The sequence below is a fragment of the Athene cunicularia genome (assembly GCF_003259725.1).
Source record: "Athene cunicularia isolate RWA chromosome 4 unlocalized genomic scaffold, athCun1 chr4_part3, whole genome shotgun sequence".
Lineage (NCBI taxonomy): Eukaryota > Metazoa > Chordata > Aves > Strigiformes > Strigidae > Athene > Athene cunicularia.
The window spans coordinates 404,633-411,062 of NW_020799100.1; the positions used below are offsets into that span (position 1 = coordinate 404,633).

The 6,430-nt window shown below is 58.3% G+C and overlaps 1 protein-coding gene across 1 annotated transcript in view; it reads right to left on the reverse strand.

Moving 5' to 3' along the window:
• LOC113479935 (glycine receptor subunit alpha-4-like) overlaps positions 1 to 884 on the reverse strand; it is an 11,993-nt gene extending 11,109 nt beyond the window's left edge. Inside the window, exons 1-2 of the mRNA XM_026848345.1 lie at positions 870 to 884; positions 79 to 101 (exon numbers count right to left, since the gene is read on the reverse strand). The gene's annotated coding sequence lies outside the window, so the exon portion shown is untranslated. The remainder of the gene's footprint in view (positions 1 to 78; positions 102 to 869) is intronic.
• Positions 885 to 6,430: the final 5,546 nt, after the last annotated feature.

The following is a 6,430-nucleotide window of genomic DNA, read 5'->3' on the forward strand; positions in this document are numbered from 1 at the left end:
GGCTCCTCGGCGCGGGGCGGCAGGGCCTTGGCCCCGTGCTGGGGGAGGGAGGTGTCTGGATCGGGGTCTGCGAGGGGCCGGGACCCCGCCGGGGCTGGGGGATGCGCTGGGAGATGCTCTGGGATCTAGGGATGCGTCGGGGCTGTGGGATGAGCCGGGATCGAGGGATGCGGCAGGGCTGAGGCTGGGCGCGGGTCAGGGGGGGTGCGGGGCTGGGGGTTGCCCTAGAGGTACCGCCCGGCTGAGCGGGAGGGGGCGGCTGGGAATAGCCGGGCTCCCTTCTCCTTCTGCCTGGCCTGGCGGTGCCTACCCCGGAGCTACAGTTTAGGCCCGGCCCGCGGGTTGCCCGGGGCACGGACCCCGGGGGGCTCAGCCCTCCTGCTGGGCCCCCTGGGCTTGTCCTTCCCCGAGGCGCAGCACATGGGCAGCCCCGTCCCTCGGCAGGGGCAGGTGAGCTCCTTGGAGAAGGCAAGATGGACGGTCACGTCTGCATGATGCGGGGAGCTGCAGAGGCTGCCCGGCAAAGGGAAACCGAGTCAGAGGGAGCAGAGCTGATTGTTAACTGGGGCGGCACAGGCAGGGCTGGAGCTTGGGCTGCTCAGCTGCCTCTGCCCTCTTCCCTGGGGCCACCTGGCCGAGCCACAGAGTCGCCTTTGGTCCTAGGCAATCTGTGACTAATTTATGAGAAAGCGAATAGTATTAAAAAAAAAAAAAATAGGGAAAATCACAGAATAAATGATTCCCAGAGGATATGTCGTTCAGGTTTTCGCTCACCCTACTGTGGCTAGCTCATCTCATTTATCTGAATTAATTACTATTTGGTAATGGCTAGGAGCTGCTTTGCTGCAGGGGTCTGCAGAGGAGAATCTCAGCAGAGGAGGAGGAGGAGAGCACGATAATCCCCATGGCCCCTCTCTCCACAGGGCAAGCAAGGGGCTCGGGTCTGAGATGGCTTCTCCTGGGCAGAAAACCAGTGCAGGATTGTGAGAGCTCCCTGCTGTAGAGAGGCAGCGTGAGTAAGAGCTGGCTCTGTGAAGCCAAGCCTGGGGCGCCTTGTCCAGCACAGGGGAGAGGACAGGGGCTGTAGGCAGTGTGTGGGAGTCCTCATCCCCATTCATCGGCTCTCCCAGCACCAGGAGCTGGGAGAAGTCTCCTCCGATTACCATTGCCATTAATGTTTATGGGGCCACGGTGCTGGGAGGCGCAAAGCAGGATCTTGGAGCCCTGGGGCTCAGAGCAAATGCACACTTCGTGACAGCTCCTCTTCCAGAGCCTGTCCAAGATAAGTGGACCTGACACTGTTGGGAGGAGGGGAGCCAGTCACATCCTTTCCACCCTTCAGGGAAACTGAGGCACCCTCGCACTGTGCCTGCATGCATGCCTGCACCCGCTGAGGGGCCTGGGGAGGGTTGGAGTGGCTCTGGGGCCGGTTCTGCAGACAGCCATGACCGCAAGCTCTGAAAATAACCAGCTGCAAGCCTCAGCCACACGTGCTGTGGCCAGCAGAGCACCAGGGCCGAGCTAACGAGGCCCTTAGAGAGGCCAGAGAAGCCAAAGTGGCAACACAGCTCCCCAGTGAGCAGGCCTGCGGGGGTCGGTGCAGCCATGGCCCTCCCACCCACCTTGCAGCTCCAGAGGCAGACGGCTCTGAGGAGCGAAGCTGTGCTGAAAATAAACTCTGAGAAAATGAAGGCAGTGAGCATCCCATCGGGAAGGCAAAGGCAGCACTGGTTTGCTGCTGGCTGGGTGGAGGGATAGAGCAGAGGTTGCAAAAGCAGAGCCCGGCCATGCCTGGGGGACCCCAGTCACTGTGCTGCACCCCGGCCGGGGGATTTCTGGGAGTGACAAGAACAGGCTTCTTCCCCATGTGCCTCAGATCAGAGCACGAGGTGGTTTTTCTGTAAACAGTGAAGATGCCAGGCAGCAGGCAGCTGCTGGCGGTGGGCTCCCAGAGGCAGGCATGGCCTGCCAGGCTGTCCTGCGCCCACTCTCCTGGGGCAGCACGGTGTGGGGCACAGCCCATGCTATGCCCTGGCAGTCCTGGTGCAGTCCTCAGGGCTGGCACTGGCACTGCCCTCTCAGAGGATCCCTCTGGCCCTGCCCCGACGCCGTCCCCCTCACCGTGCCAGGTGCAGGCAGCAGAGGCTGGGGTTGCTCAGACAGGGAGGAAAGCCTGAGATCTTTTTTCCCCTTCCCTTTCCCTCCTCTATCTCTGAGGCTGCGTCAAACTGTTCCCCTGGGGCTGGACTCTTACCCACTGCAAATCTGCCTGGATCCAGAGCCTGGAGGAGGGCTGTGCCAGCCCACACCGACTGGATCCCGACCTCTCTCTGCTGCTCAGCCCCCGCATTGCCACATCTATATATTTAATCCCGCCTGATAAACACTGTAGTGCATTCGCAGACAACACAAAGGGCTGAGTAATTCAACCCATTGAAAATGTTGTTTTGGTTGGTGGGGTTTTTTTGGTTGTTTTGTTTTGTTTTGTTTTGTTTTTCCCAGATAAAAGGTTGAGAGGTGCTTAAGCTCAATTTCAGGATGAACAGTTGCCTGTAAGATCAGTTTTGTGCTGTTCGTGTTGAGTGGGCAGTGGGAGGAAGGGCAGTGGGCTGAGGAGTGCATTTTGCTTTGTGTAGGGCCACAGAGCCCCACTGGGCTCCCCCACCCCTGGGGGGCCAGGGGTTGGGATGCTGCTGCCTGCTCTGCTCCTGGGTCTGTCCTTTGGAGTCGTCCCAGAGCCAGGAAAACCTTCAGCACCAGGAGGGGCAGAAGCTTCAGGCGGGCTCAGGTTTGTGGTGGGTTTTAAGCAACTTGCTCCAGCTCCCCTCCAGCAGGCTTGGAGGGTGGGGGCTCTGGGAGGGGGTTGATAGCAACTTGGAGGCAGCTTCCATTTTGGGGGCATTGTGTATTCTGCATCTTGCAGCCCCAACCTCCCACCAGGGCCAACCTCCCAACAAAGTCAGGGTAATGACTCTGCCATTAATCAGGGGCAGAGGCAGATGCTCTAGGAGACTCTGCTTATTTTAATTAGAGAGCACCACACTGCAGGCATCTCCATCCCCCATCTCCTAATTCCCTCCTGCCTTCCTTCCCCTCTCCCAAGCAAACCATCCAGCTCTGCACATCTTCCTCTCTCTTGCCTTAGGACTGTGATTCTTTGCAGAAACCAAGGCGTGAAGCAGAGACACTGAGCGCAGAGGACTCTGCCAGCCAGCCAGTGTGCAAGTGCTGCTGTGTGCTTCTGTACTAATTGCTTAAGTGGTTAATGAGTGCTGGGGAGCAAAGTGCTCCTTGTGAAAGTTTCGAGGCCTCTGTGCCTTCAGTTTAGGGCTATGCCAGCTCCCCTTTCCATTTTTTAATCCTCTGACCAGTGAAAGCGAGGGAAACCAGACACAGTCTCACTGCTGTTTCTAATGAAAACAGCAAAACAAATAGAAAATCCCCATGAGCCTGTGTTCGGGGAGAGGACAGCCCCTCCGCTCTGGGGTGGGCACCGTGGCAGGCTCCCCCAAAGCAAACATTTTGAGGCGTCTAATCATGTGTGAAATTAATGCTGGGAAAAACACACTCTTGAGGGTGGCTGTGCATTGCTGCCAGCCCGCAGCTCTCCCTGGCTGCCCAGTGTGCACCCAGCTTGGGCGCTTCGTTCTCGTTTAATGGCACATTTGTCTGGTTCCCCAGTGTCATGCTGGTCCCTGTCTTTTCCTGGAGAAGCTGTCTCATGGGCTGCAGGTGCTTTCCTTTTTCAGCAGGAGCAAAAATCATCTCCAGGCAACAAATGCATGACTAAAGGATGAATAACTGTGGTGGTGCTTTGGTGGGGAGACTGGAGCCCTGCTGGCACCAGCGCATGAGCAGGGAGCCCAAACCCCCACTGTCTCTCAGCTGGGCAAGCGGGCACTGGGTTTGGGTTAGCCACCAGCGGGGCAGGGCAGGACATCTCCTCCAGGAGCCCAGAAAGGTCATGGGATGTGGGGGGCATTTGGAGCTGCTCCTAGGGGACGGTGGCACTGTGGCATGGGAAGAGGGGACAGGATGGCAGCGGTACTGGGCAGCCCAGTGGGTGCTTGGTGCTTGAGACAGTGCCAACAGGACCCAGTGCCTCGCCAAGCTGGGTGGGGTGACCCGGAGGAGATTGCAAGGTGAACTGAGACGTTGGTCCCAACTCCAGCTAATGTCACTCTATGATTTTGTGGCACTTTTCCAGGCTAAAAATACCCCTACTGTTGATGCGGAGCGGGTGCTGTGTGCAGCGGCTGCGGAGGGCTGCTCCGCGCTGTGGGACTGGCCAAGAGCAGCCGGCCAGTGGGGCTGGGGTGGCCTTGCAGCAGCCATGTAGCTGGCCCTCCTGCTCCCCAAGCAGCCAGGTGCAGATGTCACCTCTTCTCTCCTCCCACTCCAAAGTAACCTGGCACCTGTCTCCAGGGCTGTGCCAGATGCAACCGCCCAGTCAGCAGTCCCCAGAATACCATGTGGGGAGAGAGCATCCTCAGCGAGCTCTCTGAGCTGTGTTTCAGCCCAGCACTGGGTCCTCTGCTGATGCTGAGGGTCATACTGGCTCATCTAGGTGCTCCTCAGGGTGCGTCTGGCCTGTTTGGGGACCAGCCTGGGGGTGGAATGCTGAAGCATTTCCCTAACGAGGGGCAGCGAGGCCTGAGGAGCTCAGCCCATCGCTGCGGCTGTGGGGCTGATGCATGTGCTAAGGAAATGTGCTCCCAGACCCTCCGTACAGCTGGGGCGGTGCTGAGCTGAGGGAACTCACCTAACCTTGAGAGTCTGAGCTGATGGAGAGCTGAGTTTGGGACACCTGAGTGGGTGGCTGGAGGTGACAGGGCTGGCAGGCCTCTCCCAGCACAGCAGGACCTGCCTGGGCCAGGCCCATCCACCTTCACCACCCTCATCCTGGGGAGCAGCTCAGCCCCACACTGCTCTGCTGCCCTGAGCCAGGGCAATGAGAAATGCAGGCCCTGGGCCTATGTCTGCATCTGTGACAGGACATTTCAGCGTGATCCATAGGGATTCGGTCCCCTGTGCCCTTGTGCAGCCTTGGGGTATGTCGTGCCATCCTGGGGGTTGCTGTGCCGGAGGAGAGGCGGGCAGTGCGTGGCTGGGGCTGGGTGCTGTGCCGGAGGTGAGCCGGACGGGCAGCCCAGGGAGGGCTGCGGGTGGCTCTGCAGCTTTGTCACCTGCACAAAGGCTGCCTGAGCCCTGCCCAGCACCCTGGAGCCCTTGGGTATCCTCTGTGCAGCTCGGGACTATTTCAGATGTTGCTGTCCTGAAATCCATCACAGTCCAACGCTTGTTCTTCAAAACCAGCCCTCATCTAACAGGTGTTCATCCTCATGTGTCTAACGTATTTCTGGTATTTTCTGGCAGATTCTCAAAGAAATATTTTGTGTATGTCCCCCCCATCATGTACGAGCAGGGGACTCCTACCCTGGCCTGAAGGTATGGCCTAGATAGTCCCAACTTGACCTTGTGCCTCCTGGCACCGATGGTGCTCTGCTTTGACTAAACTACATGGGTTGTATCTGCAGATAAAGCAAGCGTGGAGGGAACTGCAGACAGAAGGAAGGCTGGACAACTGTATCGGCTGATCTCATGACCTTGGCAAGCTGGACACGCTGAATAAGGAGGTTTAATTTAGGTAAGTGTCAAGTGAGACTTTTGGGGCTAGCAGCAAAGCCTGGAACAGATGCCAAACACCTCAGTGGGCATCTTGCTCCCCCAGAGTGGCCTGGCCATTGCCTGTCCTTGTGTCCCTTCTCTTTTTCCATATGTCACCCCTTTGCTTCCTACCTTGTCCCCAAATCACCTTGAGGTGCAGGCTAGTTCCCTCCTGAGGCTGGGGGTGTGGGAGGGGAATTAAAGGGAAGAAGCTTGGACTGGAGCAGAGCTCTCTCTTGGCTGAGGATGCTCCTACCTCTGCTCCCAAAAATGGCCCTGCTTGGTGAGGACGGTGGCTGGAAGGGGTTGGAGTCTGCCAAGGGGGCTGGAGAGCAGTGCTGGGGGTGACAGCACTGGCCTCATCCCTGCTCTGGTTGCCACCAGAATTTCCAATTACTGTGGGGAAAATCTACTGGATTTTGACATTGCAAGACTCTCCAGCTCCTAACCTCTGCCTCCCATCCCCACCTACTGCAGCCCTTGACCCTGCCTGAGCCTGGGAAGAAGAGAAACTACTGTGCAAAATCAATGCCTCGGCCAGTGCCGGGCTAAGGGGTGTTGTACCAGCAGAGGCAGGTGGGGATGTGGGACAGGGTCAGCATGGTCCCCCAGTCTCCTCCTCACTTTGGGGTACAAGGATCTGTGCATCCTTGGCCACGGTTGCCATGGTGATGCTCATCCCTCACTGCAGCAGGAATCCTTGCGGGGTTTGATGAGCTCTGTTTGCTGTTCCTTCCACCACAGCTCTCCTGCCCTCGGCCCC